General features: G+C 37.9%; 1 protein-coding gene across 1 annotated transcript in view; it reads right to left on the bottom strand.

The window, feature by feature from the left end:
* The window catches only part of LOC128877029 (two pore potassium channel protein sup-9), a 134,959-nt gene extending 113,691 nt beyond the window's left edge, over positions 1–21,268 (bottom strand). Inside the window, exon 1 of the mRNA XM_054123969.1 lies at positions 20,961–21,268. The gene's annotated coding sequence lies outside the window, so the exon portion shown is untranslated. The remainder of the gene's footprint in view (positions 1–20,960) is intronic.
* Positions 21,269–21,314: the final 46 nt, after the last annotated feature.

Below are 21,314 nucleotides of genomic sequence, written 5' to 3'. Positions count from 1 at the left end.
TCTCTCTCTCTCTCTCTCTCTCTCTCTCTCTCTCTCTCGTCAAAACTCTTCTTTTTGAGTGCTCTCGTGTTAATTGCACATTAGCTTCATATCCAAAGGTTCAGTTAGTTGCAACTGTACTCTCAGCCATGTACCAAATTTGCGAAATTCCCGCAATTTTTACTCAACGGGCACGAATAACAAATTTTCAATTGCTTAAAAGGTGAATTAAAAAATATCCACGCAAGTGGAAGCACTTATTGTACATTAATTTTCCTTCGAACTAATTCTCTTCGACGCATTTAACCCATATATATATGTACTTTTAGAACGCTTTAAATCTGCCACTTCCTACATAAAATTTTAATTTCCTTATGGCCTTATCGTGATATTATTCCTAGAGATAACCAACCTCGTTGGAAGTTGCACGAATAAGGAATAATCTAATTAGGTACTTAACGTGTTCTTGTATGCGGACACAGCATCGTGTCAATTTCATTCGGGCAATATTAATAATAACTTCTAGATGGTACATATCGTAAATTATCCTAACAGGCCTAAAACATACCAGTAGATTATGACTTCCATCCCTTCTGTGGTCCAAGTTAATGGTGTACAGCGACCTCAAGGCTGCGCACACTGTTTAATAGGATCCCTCGAGCCGTACACGTCCATTACCGCGAACCGAACTTGTGCAAGAAGACTAGAGCAACCCATGGGTTGTGCAAGTCATCCGACACCACTCTCCAGGTTCTACAAATTGATTATAACTTCTATTCCGACCGAGATCATCACGGCTACGTCTGGATGGTACCAGGTGACTAATACGCCTCGTCAAAGTATACAAATTGATCACGGGGACACCCCTACTCGCGTAAGTAGATTAAAACGGTCCAGCAGAGAAGAGTCCAATCTCCGATTTGTGCAAGTCATTTGGCGTCATCATTCGTGTTACATGAATCGATTACAACTCTCAGGTTGTCCCAGCTGATTACCATTGGTGTGTGGGGGATAGCCAATTCGTCCCTCTCAATTACACCGATTACAGGAATTTGTCGATGGCGCGTGTAGATTACGATGATTCTGTAATCGTGGAAGGACACGCTGATTTTGTACTAGCGCGAGTTTGGCTAATGTAACCTTTACAGTACTCGAAATTTATGATAAAGGGTTGTTTAAAATTGTGGAGTGTTCGCTGACTACAACTTTGTAAAATTGCACCTAGAAAATTATTATTTAGAACTTCCCACATTTCATATTTATATTCGGATAACTCTGGTTTACAAATTTGATTTAACTTCGAAATAATTAAAATTTTCTTGGCATTTGTAATCATTCGACTACTTCTCAATTTTGTTCTCTTCTCAAGCTTTTTTTACGACATTTGTTGATATGAAAATTTACGATATCTGTTAGGGTGTGTTTACACCCCTACCAAATCTCACAAAGTTTTAAATTTCGTTTTAATTTTCAACTCGCCAAACCTCCCTCGTGAGTCCCACAATATTCCTGTTGTGATCACCTGACGCAGCATAATGTAAACGCAGTACAATGGTGTACAAACAAAAAGTCTTTCGGTCGGTTAGTCCGTCAGCGAATTTTTTTATTCGACAACGAAACGCCATCTTCACAGAATAGTTGGAAACGGTCACTTAGCCGAAAGTGTCGTGACGCGTGTCGATGCATATCGTGGCGATGTTCGAGCTGACGGAGTGCGACACGAGTTTGCTGGTGTTGTAAAATAACGTCCAAAAGCATCCCCTCTGATCGCATGGGGATTGCGTTCGTGACGTCACCGAAGACGCGCACGCGCCTAAAAAGGCTTACGTGTTGATCGTTACCCACCTTCTGCACTTTCCAAAGTAAGGGCGCGTTCACACGCAGAAATTCTCGTCCAGCAGTATTTAAATAACAGTAGCATTAATACGCCTTTATAATACGTCTTTCAAAAAATGTATAGTACATGCGAAGATTATTTTTCAATTGTTTATGCATCTGTATCTCCACAGACACGTAATAAACACATTTATTAATAATAATACTGTTACAAAAAGTACACATAAATTCAGTTATTGAAAATATGCTTCTATGATACTAAAGTAATCTTGATCTTTCCGTTATTGTATCATTTCGTTCAAGAATATTATATTAGACTTAATTTTTGACGTGTATAAAACATTATAATATGGAAGTAACCACCAAAATTGTACGGTAATATGTTTAATTGAATGATTCAGTAGTATGGCCCGGCATCAGTTCGAATTTTGATTTATTTTAACCAACATTCATCCCCATATTATTGAAAATCAAGGAGATATATATTATAGAACAATAATGCCAGTAATAATACCTAAAGGAATAAATTAATGTTTATATGTATTGTCAATTTAGATCTGTATCTATTCAAAACGAAATGATTCGTCGCCATAGAAGCATCAAATGCGAGAACAGGGATTTACAATAGATAAGAGTTCAAACGAATCGGTATACCGTTCAGGGTCAAATGAATAATTCATAAAATCAGAGGAAGCGGCGCGAAGGATATTCAAGGGTCCCGAACTCGAGCAGCGAAAAATTTACGAGTACACGTGTGACGCTCTACAGAAATCGACTATCGCATTGTTAAACCGAGTTAACACAAGCATTGAAAACGTCTAACCACCGTAACTCCTAGCACCGCGAGATTCCTGAATCCCATTGACTAATTACTTGAATTTGAGGGTCTCCTATTGTTCTCCGAAAATTGTATTACTCTGCCAACAAGCCGAAGCTCGTACTGTCCCGGCATCGCATTCGGAATCTCTGGTCGCTTATGCAAATCAAACGTGAAGTCGAATTATTTCCGAGTGGATTCGATCAAACGTTGAAAACGCTTTCAATAGCCACAATCCCCGAAACTTTCCCTAAACCCTCCACCGGATAACAGAGAGCGGAGATGTTATTTTGAACAAGTACACCGATGTTCTCTCCCTTCGTTGTTCAAAAAGATATATCAAACGGGAGTACACGAAATTTTCCTCTTCTTGCGCGAAATTAAAATCGCGATGGAAATATCTCTCTCGCGACGAAGAATGAATGGAGTTTTGTTTTTCGACGTGTGTCGCAGAGGAAAATAATTTTAAATATCGCGCAGCTCTTTAAATTTGCTAAATAACAGAATTTTCATTCGAACCTGTCGTTTCCAAAACATTTCGCCTGTTCTTTCTTTTTTGTTTATGTTTCATTTATAAAGCGTGGAAACGTTCACGACGTGGAGACGCAAGGTCTGTTTTAATCAAATAGCAATTAATTTAAAAATTTAACGTGTATAAATTGATTAACAATATTCGATCGTGAATTATGTAACTATTCACTTATGAAATTTATGTTAAATATATTCCTGTAAAATCATTATCTATTTATCCTGCAGAGAAAAGCGTATTTCTTGGAAATGATGTAAAAAGTTTTTGTTACGTACTTCTACCTATTACCACATTTTATTTTATCTTGTTTCATTAAGCTTTTATTCTATGTTCCTCGAAATTCACCTTTGTTTATTCCATTTACAGCGAAGCAAAAAATTCAACGAAAACTTTTCTACGCCATTGTAACTGTCTAACGGAATAAGAAAAGAATTGCTGAAAAGTAAAAGTACTTTATGCTGACCATTGTTAAAAATTTCCATAGTTCCTGTATAGAAAGAATTTTTGGAAAAATCGAACGTTAAAAATGAACTACTACATCAGATACTGCAGGAAATAAAATTCCGCAAAAGGACAGTTATTGGAATTGCTGTTCCATAATTTATGGGCTTTTAAGTTCAGAATTATTTTTATAAACAGATTGTATCTGATAGATTATTCTGAATAAAAGACCAAAATGAATGAAAAGAGCTTGTTTGAACTAAATAGTACGTCGTCATTCGTTTATTATTTGTTAGGGAAAATTCCTATCCTCTTCTGCTGTTTGGGAACGCGATCCTTTAATTATCAGGCACGGTAAACGAATCAGTTTCTTCCCGGCCACTCGTGTCCAGCCCATCGGCAGTCCTCGAATTCCTCGATCAAACGAATCGCACATCCGTGACGTCGATGGCGCGCGACTGACACGAGCAGTCCTATAAATCCAAGACAACCAGAATGAATCGGACAAACGCATTTGGAACAGGGATTTCGTGCCCATTCTTTCAATTGTTGACATCTTTCGCTTCAACGACTGCTCGATCGGTTATAGACCTCGCGAACGATGTTGAAAAATGACTGGTTTTGCGCAAAAATATTGTTAGTGTTCGTGATTTTATTCGGAAAAAATAATTCTATTGTCTCTATGGTAGGAGAAAAAATAATTGTATTTAAATTTAACATTGGTGATTCATTAATGTTTAATGTTAAGAAACTGGTAATGTAAATTTAGAGTATTGTAAAGAATCACCAAGAGGTCATTACTGAAATGAATAATTTAATATTCATTAAAAATCCAATTAAATTTTGCAAGGAAAAAGTTAAGATCACACACACTCATTTAGCGATAAAATGAACAAAGAACGTAAGAATCTCGAAACACAGAAGGAATAATTCGCAAAGAAAAATTGTCATCCATAAATTGAATTCACTCCCATGAATTCACTCCCATCTAAAAGCATTACGTTCATGAGTTCAACGTCTCGACCGTGTGGTTTCGGTCTTCCTCGGGAATACAATTTTCCCGAAGCAAGTTTACTTATCCAATTTGCATAAAAAGTTTCCCGGCTTCTCAGGACGAACGGAAGGGATGTTATTAAAAAATTTTTCTTTTCGATGAGTACCAAAAACCCGCCACTTTCTACCGTGGAAAATTTCACCCTCCCTTTCCAGAAAAATTTCACTTAGACGCCCTCTCCCTCGACCCATCCCCGACTCGCGCGAATACGAAGAATGCAGTTGAATTTGCATCCCGTATACATTATGCAAATCATCGCCTTTGTCGGCCAGATATCTTCAGACGGCTGCGATTCCGTTCCGAGGGCTCGATAGGGCCTCGAGATTTTCGCGTGGAACGCGCCAACGACTTCATTTCGACCCCTGAGTCGTGAACGTCGCGGTATCGACACCAGCTATCGATTCCCCCCGGTTGTTCTGTTCGAGGATAACCACTCAACCATGGAGGGAAAACTATCCTGCTTTGTGTACCTTGCTTGGGGAGACTGCTCGCGAACGGAGTGTCGGTAATGCCAATTATGCGCGTCTGGGGCAAATTTGGCAAAGGCGATAGTCGAAGGCCGTATTCGTAATGCGCGAATAATGCGGAAATTCGGAGGGTTTGCGACTTCCCGTAGCGCAGTGGAATAGCTGCGTTATCGTCGTACCTATTATACGGCTGTATATCTTCCTATTTTATTGTTTCTAAATTTTAGTGATGCTTTGGGAATGATTTAAGAAGCGCAAAAGGGAAACAAATGTATATGTGGTGATTAAAAAAATTGTAGTACTTTATTTACTTTATGGGAGATATAGTTTATTACAGTGAAACAGTTCAGTGTGTGTGGCATATTTGCAATCTGTATTTTTAGAAAATAGTGCAATTTTTATGTTTATACGTGTATCTTTGTAATTACAGAGAGAAGGAATAAATCAACCAATGTAATAAAAAAGTAACAATACTGGAATTCAGAACAATTTGTTTGAAAATTACTACATTTTTAACCATCATTTTTCAATAAAAAGTTGCTTCCCTCTAACTAGGACGCTCGTATACACTCGGGTTAATCAAGTGCAGGAGAAAGAGTCTGTCCAAGGAGAATCAGACTGCCTAAGGTCAGACGCAGCCAATATGACAGAGACTCCGACTCCCTGAAACTTTTCATGCATTCGCAGTCTTGAAAATTGTTTCGAGTGAAACTAATTCAGCCCGATAAGAACTTCGAAGGCACGCAAAAATTTACCAGCAGTCTCACTTAACCCTTCATAATCCCAATTTCTCGTTCGGTCCCAAAGTTATATAATAGTGAATATTAAAAATGATAATAAAAATAATGGTAGCTACAACTCATATTAAAATTTTTATTTCTAACAATCCACAGAGGGATCTCATAAGGAAACGTTCATTTAAAAATATCCTCCAAGGCTAGAAGTATGTATCCGCCACCTTAATTCAGCCCAAGTCTTTCTTTCCTATTTTTAAAATAAAACTGGTTATCCAGCGAATCTGCTTTAAATGCCCCTCTCCACTTTGTGTTTCTTAAATTCAAATCCCCGTCATCCTTTTTCTCGTTTCGAGTTACTTTGTCCCCTCTCGAGCAGTTCGAGTAACGGTACGTTGGACGATAAACATTCAGACTTGAGCACCAATTAAACGACACGCCTGGCGCGTCGGATTCAATCAATCGTCACTTCGATTGTTCTGCTGGATGCAAATTCCCGGCGTACTTTTAGCCGTGCCCCTCCCCCCTCCCCTCTCCCTTTCATTAAAATTATTCATGTATTCAGGTAAATCAAACGGTAAATTATGCGTTACATTAGAAACGCGTACGTCGAAGTACGTGACGCAGTTCACCGCAAAATATTGTCGAGACTCGTGTTAGGTCGTTGTTAGCAGAACCTCATATTTCGCTCGGAATATTATTGCGCCGCGTAAGTTTCGCATAATCACGAACTTGGGAATCGTGCGTGAAACTGAACGCTGAAGTTTGTCGACCATTAGCCTGAAAGAACCTGCGAACTTCTCGTAAAGAAGAATATAAATTCATTAGCTCGATACGTGGGGGAAAAATTGCTCGAATTCCTGAACTTTGAACACCGTTTTTTTTTTTTTTTTTTTTTTTTTTTTTTTTTTTGTTACGACGTTTAAGCAGTCCCTTTCATCAATTAATCGATGATGAGTGAATTTAGAAGCACTTCTTCATAGAAAAAAGAACTTCAGACAATTTTAAAAAGAAACCTGTTCAGTACTTCTTGTTTGATATTCGATCCAATTCATATTCGAGGCGTTAGAGGTTTTTTTAGACTCGAATGAAAGTTCGATATCGGAGGTTTAATCAAGGAAATTGAAAAAATCCCAAGGTTTTTCGAAAGATCATATCGATACGTCGTACTAGTCCACGTTCACCGTTTTCATTTCAGATTAGATGAAACGATTTCCTTCGCAACAATGAGGGCTCGTTCTCGCCTTCCAAATGGGTTTTAATCTATTCGTAAATGAGAACGCTTAAACTTTATGTGCTAATAGGATCCTGACTTGTTTCGGGGAATTGGTGGCCATGATACTTCCCTGTGTGGCCGCTCGAAAAACCTTTTAGTATTTCTTGGAAGAGAATAGTGTCCTGGTTAGCGTTCGGAACGTCATTGAAATTGTATAAAGGCGCCCTGTTCCCAGAGGGATGAACAGATTCGATGGACTTGCCGAGGAACGGACAGAGGAAGAACAGTTTCACGGGAAATGACGAAAGAGGAATATCATTCCAGGCAGAGAAGCTTAAAGAAAAAAACAACGATATTACAACGTTTCATTTTTCCATGAAATTCAGCTTTCATAATTTTACACTGAATGAATTTCAATTAATGTGCATCTAAAATTGAAACAAAAAGTGAAGTATATACGAAGTGCTTATAAATCTTTATTTATTATTAGACTGTAGATATTAATGCATTTATGACGATGTAAATATACAAAAATGTACAAAGATATGAATAAATACATAAGCATTCAGAATAGGATTTTAATTTATAGATGAAACGGAAGAGTGTTACGTGAGTGGTACAAGTCAGAATTATTTTGAAAAATTGTCAGAAATATAACAGATCGCAGGCGTACAGCAGCGATCGGAGGGGTTCGATGTTCGATAATAACAAAGAAAGTTGGATGCATCGATAGCAATGCACATGCACGTCGACTGCACTCTCCATGGTAGAAACAAATCCTTGGCTCGTATTACTTCCACGATCCCTCAACAGAATACGCTCGATTTATCCACGGTACTATCCCCGAATGTATGTCTATACCTACTCGATCGTATCACGTATTTCACGTACCGCGATATTCGGTTCTCCAAACTTACGACAATACGGGTCTCTTGAATATTTCACGGAAATGGTTCTTCCCAATGGAGCATGCCTTCTAATTGAATACAAAGTAGGAACAAGTAGGTAGCGTATTACAGTATTTTTATTGTATTCGATCGCTGTATTCTTACGAATCCCTTCTTCAGAAGCTAGAGTGCAATATTTGCTACATAAAAATTGTCATATTTTATAGATTATCCAATAGAAGCACTATTTAATACATTCGATACTATACATATTAAGTCCTTTAGTAGATAGTTAAATTAATCATATAGTAAGTTGAACCACTTAAGATCTTCATATGGAAAATATTTTTAAGTGCATGAATTAATTTGTTAACAGAGGTGCACTAAAAAAAACCACTTTTGACTTTTAACCTTTCACTTATAAAACCTTCTCGATCAACAATTAATTAAAATACATGCCAACAAGATTATCTAAATATTTTCCACTCGAATAAATTCAGTTGAAATTAACGGTGTTTTTCGTTATCAAAAATGTATTACTGTGACGAGATGTAACGAAACTGCAGAGCTTCGGAATGGGCACTTCATTCTCCGCATTCGAGGAACGGGAAACAAGAATTTCTAACGCGTTTGTACCTCTGAAGTGGATGATCGAGTGCCGCATGCAGACACAGTGTGTTGCGCGAGACAAGTGTCGTGCTCGATATTCAAAATATGGTACGCGGCAGCCAGTACGTCTCCGTCGACGTTGCAAACGCAGTCCTTTAGCGACTGTTTACACTGCGAGACACATTCAATGGTGCAGTTATGTTCGGTTAGAGACTAGTTAGAGATTTTAAAACAAAAGGGAGCAGTACAAAGGACAGAAACGTGTTAAATTGCAGGAATTATTTAGTCAGCATTTTGAATGATATGTTCGTGTACATTTAGATTCTGATTCGTCGAAATAAATGTACATGATTATTCAGATATATCATGAATATAATATATTATAATAAATGAAGTAGCTTATTCTATGCACTTTTGGTCAATAAATAAAAATCATCTATTTTAATGTGAAATTTTATTCCCTTTCAAAAAATGTTTCGTAAATATTTACTATATATTAACAATAATTACCAGAATGACCTATTATTAATACATTTTCACCTATTATAATTTTTATACAAAATAATAAATGAAGTAGCTTTTTCTATGCACTTTTAGCCAATAAATAAAAAGCATCTACTTTACTTTGAGATCGTGTTCCGTTTTAAAAGTTAAAACGGTTTTGTATGCATTCCATGAATTTTAACAATTATTTGAGAGCCTCAAAACGATATCTAAATCTCCGCTTTATAGTCATCAGCCGTAAGATACAATGAGGATTCGAGAATTGATCACGTTTTAAATGGTTCTGGTATACAAGGGGGGTGGCACTAAAATCGTTCGCGAAATTGCGAGCACGTAGCTCACGCTAAAATCGACGTGTCAGGGTTGAAAGGACCTACACATGTGTAATGATATCTCCGATGTGGAAACAGGGAAACCTGGCAGAGAATTACAGTCCCATAGCGCATGAATCGCGGACAATTTGGCAATGATTTTTCCACAAGCCGGCCAGCGCAAGGATTTTTACAGTCGATTAAACCATGACAAACATTCAATTTGTCTGGAAATAAATTTCATTCAGGGCACGGTTTCACGGGAACAGTTTAACGCTTTTTATTTCCACGACCTCTGTTCCTTGTAACTTCCGTCCAGTTGAATAGAAACAACAGTTAAGGGTTGAAAGTTAGGTTAAAATGGTGAGGGAAAAAAATGAGGATTTTGCTTTAGTCGAGTGTGTAATTTTACGAAGTGTTTCTCTGTTATTTAAGAGCATTTAAAATAAATTACAAATGTAATTAATTTGATGAAGAAATGTTTTTTCTTTTTTTTAACGTGAAAGTTGTAGACCATCGTGTGGAAAAATATTGGCATAATTGGTAAAAGAAAATTAGAGAGAGACACTAGAGAAAGTAGAGGCACACCAGTGGTAGAGTTTCATTACCTAATGCAAGCTCGCTCTTCTCCTAGTAATATTTTCCAAAATATTATATTGGGCTCCGTTTCGCCATTGTCACCAGATCGAATCAACCCCTGTCCTTGGCAACCTTTCAACCGCGATAACACTCTCCTTACACGAGAGTGCAAAGGTTTGCCAAAAGGTAATTCAAAGAGACACGAATAAGTGCATTGTGTGAAGTATCCTCGATGGACTAGTGCAACAAAACGTCCGCGACGTAAAATATTTTTCTGTCAGAACAGTGTGCTTCAAAATAGCAGTAATCATTTCAAGCATAAATTCTTGGTGCATTCTATCAATTCTCATTGCCCTTATAAAACGATTCTTACGATTGAAAAGGATTTACAAAATCTATAAACAAACTAATCCTGAATTTTGAAGCTCTTAGGTACCAGAAATGAATTGTTATGTGGAAAAATATCTTTCTGTTCTCATATAATATTTCTTATAAACTTTTATTTTTAATGGTATCTAAAAATTTACTATAGCTTTTATAGGTATACCTGTCAATTTCGTATAAATAAATCCATAAGAAATGGTCTAGGATATCGATTTACATTTGGTACAATCAGTGAATCAGAATACGATTACTATTCGTCTCTAAGGAAGGTTGCTAACGTTGCACACAATTTCCAAAGAAACAAAGCGCATGTACTAAATTTCCTCGGAATTTACCGTTGCCGGATTTACAAGAATTTACAGCCAGCTCTTCAATTCCACCCGTAGATAGTACGAATCCTACGTTTTACGGCTCCAGAATTGACTACGATACGTCATGTCCTGTTCTCTGTGAGGGTGTCTCCACGAATGTGCCAAATTGCATTTATACTTTACCGAACTTGGTTAAAATCTTTCATTCGATAACAAAATAATTCAATTTTTTTTTTATTTCATTTACTAATGATCAATATTTTATAAATCACTTATACCCCCATGTATAACTGTATGTAAATAATATATTAGTTAGCGTATTAGTAGCTATACACGTCACAATTTTTAATAGGAAAAAATAAATTTCATTAGATTGCAAACCCATCCAAATATAGCGTTCCACATTAACAGAAACAAATTAATGTTCAAAAATTAAAACGATGCGAAAGCGGTGGATTATATACATATAAGATATTTCATTTCTTCGTTCCATTTTATTAATTAATAATTGCAATTTTACCGAACACAGGTTGGGAAACGCTAACGTGGAATGTAAGAGGCAACGCAAGTGGTAGTGGATTGCCTATAGTCAGACGTACTCCGCCTCCCTGTGATATCCGATGCGTGATTTACTTTAGAAAATTATGATCGGTAGAAATTAGTCGGATCGCTGGATGCTTTAAAAATATGAATACATTTGCCAGCGGTTCCATTTAATTTTCTTAAAATACACTTTCCGTGCACTCGGTCGACGGAGCTTAACAATTTCCCACTTGATTCGCGAAATTGCTTCGTACGATAGAAGGGAAAAATAATTCTCCTGCGAATGGAAATGTATTCGTAGGAAATTCCTTTTAATGGAAACGGTAAAACCGTTCAGGAAAAATCATTGTACGAAATACAAACGTGTATAATTAACTTAATAGCCGTTGTGAAAATGATCTCGAAAATAACAAAGACATTTTTCTCCATTTTTTAATTAGAAGTCCCATGCCATATCGACTGTTGCTGTTTTTGCTTGAATTTGCAAGTGATACTGCTTTCAAAATATGAACCCATTAAAAATAGTAAACAGAAATCGATTCTTTCATCTCCAAACTAAGTAGATCACTCGATGGACAATAATAGTAGAAGTAAAGAGGGATAAATGGATACAGGAGATTGCGTCGCGCTTTAGCGGGTTGTCAACGGCAATTATTCCAGATTTAGCGTGGAACGTCCATTAATCATGTTTCTCCCTGATCGATCTTGTGACCTCTTGATTGTGAAGCGATTGAACGACAAATCGTCAGAACGACGCGACGGATGCACCTGACGACCCGAAAAACTGACGTTAAGATGCCAAGCTCTAGAATAAGCTAGAAAAATGGCTTGAGAATAACACGCAGTAGAAATGACTTTATTTGCACGGGAAATTGCTAGATAGACACGTTGATAGCTAAGCAGCTGATAGCCTCAAACGTGATTCGATCAATTGTTAACGTTTCAAATTTTCTGTCACTGTTAATGAATTCTATTTATATATTTAGATTTAATTATTATTTCTGACATCTGCCAGCGTCGCAATTTTTAAACAGCTTCCTCTTCCGCATATGAAATCATTTTAATGAAAACTTCCGCTTCGTATTAAGGTCAGTCGTATGTTGCGCAACAGCGAACGAAAACCTGGCATTCCCTTTAGACGAGATTGCTTTGAAATGAAATTATAAATAAGTTTAATTGCGAACAGTGTAGTCACTTTGCCGACGAGATCTACTAAATGCAGAGATTGTTCGTTTCTTGCCAAAGTAATTCTGAAAATATTTACCACACTTTTGTGCGGATTTCGTAATTAAAATGACAGAGAAACTTCGATGATTCTTATAACAGATTCTTGTAACAGATGCTTTCTACTGAAAATCACGTACCTACAAAGTTCCATAACTTGCTATCGTAAATTACAGAATGTCCTAATTCGACAAGTTGTACATATTATTAAAGAAACAAAAAAAAAAAATAGAGAGACAACAAAAATAAATATCTATCTGAAATCAATGATTATCTAGGCCTTAATAAAAAAAAATTCATAATAAATTTTCTTGTCACAGATTACGGTAAACCAAGCACACTAACGTTCTACATCTAAATTGTAAAGATTATTTTTTAATGGACTATCTGCTATTATTCTTGCGCGAATAACGCACAATTGGAAATCTATTTTCTTCTTTAGGGGCAAAGCTGGCGAGAAAATAGATCGCATGGTTTCCGAGGCTGTCGATACATTTCTACCGGTCAATTAAGCCCATTTATAAAGAAACACAGCAATCTCTGGAAGCACTCTCTAAATTGTTCTCGCACGTAAACGCCCCCGTCTCGCGTAAAAATACGACGCTCCTAGGAGATGATGTGACAACTACACACCCGTACCGACCCCCCGTTCCTTTTCCTTTTCGCAGTTACGGGTGCATGCAAACGGGGCACGATGCCAAGTCGCAAAATTACATTCATTTGGAGGAACCCAGCGCTGGGTGCGATTTGAGTGCGTTCATGCACGTCATCGAATTCCATCGACACACGCGTCTTCCCCCTTTATAAATTCATCCGTTTCACATCGTAGCTTCGATATTCGCCGATCGATGAATATTTCTCGTTAGACGGAATCGCCAAATTACCGCAAGTGATTTTCAGACAGGAGACATCAATTCGTGATGATCAATTGGTGATGATTTATTCAAAGAATCAATTTATTGTATTTTGCACTAGATTTTTAAAATCAGTATTTTTCAAAAGTCTGGAGTAAATATTGTAATTATCAAAAAGATATTTATGTGAAACGTTTAGAACATTTGGTTTTTGGCCATCTATTTACAGATCTACATAAATGGAACTAGGAGTTATGATTAATTAATTTTGTTGTATGTTACTGAATATCCTGTGGGTAATCTCTGAATATATGGTGGAGATTTAACCAGAGGGTTGAAAGCGTTGTATATCCGTATGTATAAACGTATTTTTTTTCACTAATGTTTCTTCAAAGCAACTAGGCTTACTAATGTACAAAATGAATTCATTAAATTAACATATAACCTACTTGTTACGTTTCAAGCTTGTTGAATAACATCTGTCTGGAAATTGTCGCCAGGAGTCGAGCTCACCCTTGTTCCCACCCTTCCATTTTCCACATTTCAATTTCATCGAACGACAGTTTCCCTGGCGTTTATCTTTTAAATTGACCCGTCTTCGTTTCGAAAACTTCCAGGTTTGCTGTAGTACTTGGAAAACGGTTGTAGGATTGAAACCATCCTGTGGTCTGAGAGTCTAAGGGATCGATAAGGTCGAGCATGTGAGCCATTCCGATAAATTATCGAGGAAGCGGCCGTGTGTCACACCGGATGATGAAAGATCACGAAAATCGTCTCGAAATTAGCTCGTAGATCACTCCTCCATCAAATGCCACTCTGGATTCCCAGCGAATTGGAAGCCTAACGCGACGGTTTCGATTCTCGACGCGATCCTACCCCCGGAACGAGGGTATTTGCATGACTTCGAAAATATCCGAGAGATGGTGATCTATTGAAAGCGCGATGCGAAGTTTTCGATAACAATTTTAAACGAAACAGCATAGAATGCCGTACGAACAGTTTCCTTTCGACGAGGATAACAAAGAAATCCTCTTAGGGTAGTCCCTTAATGCTTCTTAAAATGGAAAATAGAGGGTCTTCTTCGTCATATTGGCGTATATAATCTCGAGCAAATTTAATCCCCACGAGCTCCTTTGTATTCGGAACTCCTTCCCTCAGACTTTTTATTTAGCGTAAATAGTGTACGTAAATTGTGTGCACGAGTATCGACGAAACTTTCTGCACGGTTTTGCCAACGATTTTTTCTAAGGAAAACAATTTTTCGTAAACTTCGTCGGAGGGGTTTCGAAAATAATTCGAAAGTCGAACCTCTCTTTTGCTTCGATGGACGATTCGATTTCCAGGATGGTGGCATTAAACCAACTTTACCCAACGTTCCGCAAATACTGTTCTATATCTTATACAATTTCCTCCCGGTGGTAGTTGCGAAGTTGAAATTAATTTTTAAATCCCTCTCGTCGGGTCTGACACGTCGCTGGTTTTATCGAGTAAAAAGCTTGTGTACTTTAGAAAATAATCGAAGACTGCCCGTGGAGATTACTGAACGTTGCGAAACTTTGCTTACGTTGTAAAAGTTTTCCTCAACAATCCCGAGTTGCCGGCGGTCGTTAAGAATGGTACATTTTATTTCCATTCCGGGAAGCTTCGGAGCTGTCACGCGTTCCCTCGGATTTTTCCTTTCGACTTGTGGAATTTATTTATCGAAAGAGGTTTCGACAGGCTTGGACAACTTGTTATCTACTTCACGTTTAAATTCATCTTTTAAGTAATTGTACGAAATGCATTTACTAAAGAATTATATGAAATGTATTTATTAAATTGAAATATACAACAGAATTACTGAGTATGATATTTTATTCAATTAATATAGATAACAAATATGAACTTTTCTCAAGCAAGGATTTATAATTGAGTTCAAAAAACAACGTCTATATATAAACTGCATGCTTGTTAGGTCAAAGAGCAAGAGATCTCCAATTTTACTGTAATCACATACCCCAAATACATAAAATTCACAGCCCAGTAATTACCTCCAATCGAAAAGTTTCGCGAAAATGTAACAAATATATAAAATCCACAGTTCAGCAATTACCTCCAAGCCCCTGTAACTTTAAAGCAGCCACTAGATAAAGGGCATTCCTTCCATAAATTCAAAATCTATCGATTAAATACTGAATAGATTTTAGGCAAACGAATGCTTGTCCAAAGTTTCATCAAAATGCAGCAAATAAAATTCACTGTACACTAATTACCCTCAAGCCTCGACAAGTCTAAAACAGCCACCACATAAAAGGGATTTCTCTCATAAATTCCAAATGTATCGATTAAATAGCTTTTAGGTCAATGAACGTTTGCGCAAAGTTTTATGAAAATCAGCTAGCTAGAGTAGGATGGTTCGTCGTGTTCCCTCGCGAGTACGGTACACGTCTCGGAAATCCACGCGTACGCATACGGAAGTTGAAGATTCGACACGAACCCGCAGACCACGCCAGCGGAGTTTGTGCTTGGTATCCAGCGAACGACCCGTGTTCTCCAGATTGAACAGCGGATTACGACGACAGGGCATGGACCGTTGTCGGTACTTTTCCAAGTGGTGAACTTTAAAATGCTTCCACCGCAGACCCCGGTTAATTCCATTAGGGACATCAACACGATGACACTCGGACACGTATCCATGTGAGTTCTAAACCACGCCACGGTCGCACACTAACTGCGTTATCGCCATACGCTAGCTGCTCGTTTGTGACGTTGATAAGCGCGCGTCAGGCATACGTTGCGGCTCCGAAACGAGAATCTTATTAGACAAGCCCTCGTGAGAATTTCGAGGGTGTCTCGTCGTCGATCCTCGTGAACTCAGTGAGCGAAATTGTACGACTTTTTGATTGGAAATAGTTGGGCGAATTCTATTTGAAATACGTATGTTAGATTGAGAGTGAGTTAGGTGAGAATAGAGATAAATGGATTTTTGAATTTGTAATTTTGAAGAACGGTGGCTGAAGGATTCACTGGTTCAACATTTGATTCTTGTGAATACTTGCGACTTTCAATCTGTGTCTTTCAAGTTGTCTTTGCATATTTATGACTATTATGTAACTCCAAAGCTGGATCAAGACATAAATCATATTAAATTGCAAACACCTGCTTGCATCGACTAATGAGTTAATTAAGTGCGATATTGTCTATCGTGTGATTCCAAAGGTGGCTCAAAACAAGGATCACGTTATATAATGAACACCTGCCTGCATCGACTAATGAATTGATTAAGTGTAATTAATAAGTGTATTCAAAATCAGTCTTCATTGTGGAAACTAAATATGTACAGAAACGTCGTCGAGCTTAGATTCTAAGGGAGAGAGAAATTCAGTATATCGCTGCCAACAATTATATTGAATTATTTGCATGAGAATTTATTAGATTATAACGTAACTCTAGCCGGAATTAAAAAGCTTACTCGTATGTCTGTCAAAATGGGATTGTATTGGCAATATCAAAGTTTTCAATGACGCACTTCATTTCGAGTACTTAAGAACAACAACAATTATTCCAGGTACTTATGCTGCATCTTTCTAAGAGTTGGTAAGAGAAGTCTCTCAAATCTTCAGCTTCGCGGCAATTATTTCTGCATGTGCTGCGAGATGATTACGGCAAACTTAATTTCTTTAAATATAATTGCTTTTCAACTACTGGGGTGGCTCACTATTTTCTATTGCAAGATTGCATTTCAATATTGATTTCACCACTATGCAAGAACATTTGAAGCTTTTTGAATACTTTTCCCGGAGTATTATAGCTTCAAGTATTTTCTGATTGAACGAATCACTTCCAGAAACTGTAACAAATGACTGTAGAAGTTTATGAAGTTTTAACAACTGGAAATTTAGAAAAAAAAATGGGTAATATGCACACGTTCCAAAAATATATGTTGCACTGTTTAGACACTTTCATTTAATTTTCATTTCTTTATGTATTAATAGATATAATTAAGCATGAGTTGGCAGAAGCATCCACAGTCTGTACATAACGAATATGTAGTCTTTATCGAATCATAGCTTTGGCATGATTATGTCTAACCGACTAAAAATAGAAGTGTTTCAGCCACATTTCACGCGTTTTATTATTACAGCGTCGACGTCAATGAACGTTGCATCAACATTTCTTGGTGTGCACCGTCGATGAATATTATATCGATGTTTCTTGGCATTGAACGTTATGCATAAATACCAGAAACGAATATGAATCGCATAAATCTACGCGAATCGGGTAACAATGCCGCCGATCGCACTCAGCGAATTCAAGGAGCAACAAAGCTACCGCTGATAACTTATCAATTGTAATATCAGCCTCGATACTCGGCTGGTGCAATTTATTAGCGGGTGCACGGTAACGTTCAACCGGTACTTTGAAGTCCGATACTCGATAAAGCTCAATATTGCCTCTGTCTAGTTCGTACGAATATTATACAAATTCCGCTACGTGAGTGGATTTCGAAAAATATAAATCTGTAATGTGCGTCGCGTGCAAATACGTGATCGGCATAATCCAGTTCTACACGGGGTGGTTCTCCTCGAATGGATATATCGTTTGGATCGGTGTATATTCGAGAGAGCGGTGCGTGCGCGTACATTAGGGAGGGACTTTGAGTATACTTGATGAAAAATTGTTTTCGAGATACAAAGCACGTCGCAATGTACTCTGCGAACGCTTTACACGGTTTCGTGATGTGCGTTTAACGAATACGAGTTCCATGCCACGTCACCTCTGTTCGTTTATCGTAAACAACGAAGGAGATATGTTTTTCACGAACATGATATCCCAATGTGGACTTACAAGAGTCGGGGTACAATGGAACTTGTAAGTGCTCTGCTTTTCACTTTACGTAAATTGTAATTCATCTACATATCGGTGTTCGTTTTATTGGTATACAATTATGCAATTCTGAACGTTTGAATTCTATTGAAAAAATTGTTGAGAAGAGAAAAGAATTGCTCTACAAGCAAACGTAACTCAAAAATTTATATTCTTTTTAATTGTGTATATAAAATGTATGTCTTTTTTAAATTACTCGTGAAGCTGACGAAGTTGTAATACCTGTATACTTATTTGTCAAATTAGCGTATTAACTTGACGTATTTTAGGGTAGTGTTATGATCCAGTATATTGTAAAAATGGCACATGTAACGCGGAAAGTTAACAAACATATGATATTGTTCTAAAGGAGTGTGGTTCTGTGTTTTCAGAGTTTCCGAGTAATGCGAACGATGCGATGGCTTTAATATCACGGAGTACTCCTCGGGATCGGATTACACAGCGCGTGGGTCATCGAAACAAGTTTCTACCTCCGCTTCGTTCGCTCTAACTAAAATGGTAACTCAGCTGAGGTTCGAGTGGAAAAATTTCGACGTCAATGGCGTTACACGTAAGACTCGTACGACAATCCATTCAGAAATTTAGTAAATAAATACTTTTCTGCCTCGGTTTTCAATGTCAACCTAATAAAAAGATACATTATTCGTTTTGGTTTTCTATAATTCATAATAGTATGCATCAAATAATAAGATTCCTGTGCTACCACTACTGTTCAACACTAAGACTACCAAGCCAGTTAATTTCATCCATGTACTTCAAATTCCTTTTTATAATCACTATTTGCTCCTCCTATCTTTAATTATAAAGATATGTATGATCGATTTGCATTGTCCTTGATAGTTTCAATGTTAACTTCATCATGGTGATCCACCGAATAAAAGTGTCTGGTAAATATGGCGAAGCTTAACGCGTTTCCGAAACACCCATAAAAACAGGTCGTAACGTTACCAATGATAGCGATAGCGTTAAATTCCTGTTTGTTTCAATATGCTTCTGTGTTTAATGAAAATTTTCTAGTAAATATGGCGCACCACGGACTATCCACGCGGTATTCGACGTGCTTCTGCTGCAACGATACAAATAGGTCAGAACGTTACCAATATTAGCGATCAGGTTAAATTCTTCCTACATTTCGCCCTCCTATCCCGCTGTTTTTGCTTCAACATGCTAGTCCACTTATTCACTTAACTCCCTTAAATTGAAACGTTCGATCCTTCGCACACCTGCAGCGTCGCGAAAACTATCAAACGTGCGTCATTCTGTTTCATCGATGTCCAAGATACAGAATTATTATTATGTTCAATTCCTTTAATTTAGAATATAAAATGATCTCCTGTTTGAAGCCTGAAGAAGCTTTTAATGATGAAAAACAAGTTCTTTTCTTCAACTACTAAGGCTCCTTTGACCACAAATAAATCATTTATTCTCTTCAAATTAATTTTGCTTAATAAAACAAAAATGATGACGCGAACCATTGATTTGCACACGTTGAACACGACTTTAAGATTTTAAGTAGCATACGCAGATCTGTCTAGTGTCCTCTTAAAAAGCCATAAAATTTTATGGACGTAGTCATTAAATCTCAAGATGTTAGAAAATGCATTTAATAAGGAAGTCGATTTTTCATCCAAACAAACCAGAACCCTGCCTTAATTAAAAGGATGAGAGTGCACTTTTAGCTTTCATATTTATTCTTCCACGTCGGAGAAAGCATTCTACCTCTCAACGTTACTCTGCGTTAGAAAACAAAATATGGCACTCCTTATACCACCGTCACTCCAATCTCTAATTAAATTTTTCCAAAAGTTTAATGTAGACGTATACTGAATTTCACTACATTGTGGTAAACCATTTCTGAGGTATGAAACTAACATACCTCAACATACATACACATATACATGAGCCCTTTATACATAGAACTTCCATGGCTGTGTTTTAATGGAAAATTTTTGAACAAACTTAAGGACATCGATGTCCTACATATAGGAGTTCATAAAGTAGAACAGTGAATGGCTTATTAACATGTTGGCTGGCAGACTAAAATTCGTGGAAATTTCTACCAAGTTAAAATTTTGTCTCGAGACTGTCAAAGATTAGACAATTTCACATTGGGTATCCAAATTTATTATCATTATCGTTTCACCTTTGAAATTAATTCTTTTAGTTTCTAACTGAAAGGTCCTGTCACACATTTCTGGGTGACGTGGCGACCAACGTGTTAAATAATTAGCGTTATGAGTGTTTCGTATGTTAACATACGAATCGAATAGCTGCCAACGCACGCATACACGCACCTACAAATCATAAATACCCTATACATATAACTTACTATATCACCGATTTCCATACGTTACGATAGAGTCAAACACGCCTACAGAATCTACTAACCATAATTTTTGCATTTTTGGGCTCAGATCACTTAAAAACATCAAGAAATGCAAAAACTCGCGGACGTTCGAATTCGGCGATCCCTTGACGGTGGTATCGAGTAACAGCTGGGACGTGTAGAAATCGTGAGACCTATGCCCCTTGCGAATCACCCCTGGCGTTCGCTGTCACGTAAACGAGCCGTGGCAGTAGTCGCGTAGGAGATAGAGCCAGACGACGAGGAGGCGCACGCGGCACCGGCGACTGACCGACGACAGACGGATCATCGCTCGAATCGAAGCCAATTATCGGTGTCGGCGGGCAGCCACCGTCGCCAATCGAGTAAGAAACTCGATCCTCAGCCGCCACGAACAGGAAGGCGGTGATATCCGCGCTTAACGACGTCTAACGTCGATAAGGAAAAGTTAAACGTCGGGGGTTGCCTTACCTTTCCACGTCACGGCGAGGTGCACGCGAAATCCGACCACGCCATACTCTCTCTCTCTCTGAGCACCAGCACCGCACTGCACCATATATATACACACAAAGAAACACCACTTTCAACACATCTCCACCCCTTGACCGCGACGATTTTTACATTTAATCTCTCCGCATTCTCGGAGCCTTCATCTGGGTTCTACTCGTCTATTTCTCTCTGTCACCGTCGGGCTCTTTTGGTCTACCGGTCTCTTTCTCTCTGTCCCCCTCTAGGCAATCTATCCTTGTCAATCCACCCACCCCCAGCTCTCTCCCTCCTCTCTCTCTCTCTCTCTCTCTCTCTCTCTCTCTCTCTCTCTCTCTC

The sequence above is a fragment of the Hylaeus volcanicus genome, chromosome 5 (genome assembly GCF_026283585.1).
Source record: "Hylaeus volcanicus isolate JK05 chromosome 5, UHH_iyHylVolc1.0_haploid, whole genome shotgun sequence".
NCBI classification, from domain to species: Eukaryota; Metazoa; Arthropoda; class Insecta; order Hymenoptera; family Colletidae; genus Hylaeus; species Hylaeus volcanicus.
This window is presented reverse-complemented; position numbering and strand designations above follow the sequence as displayed.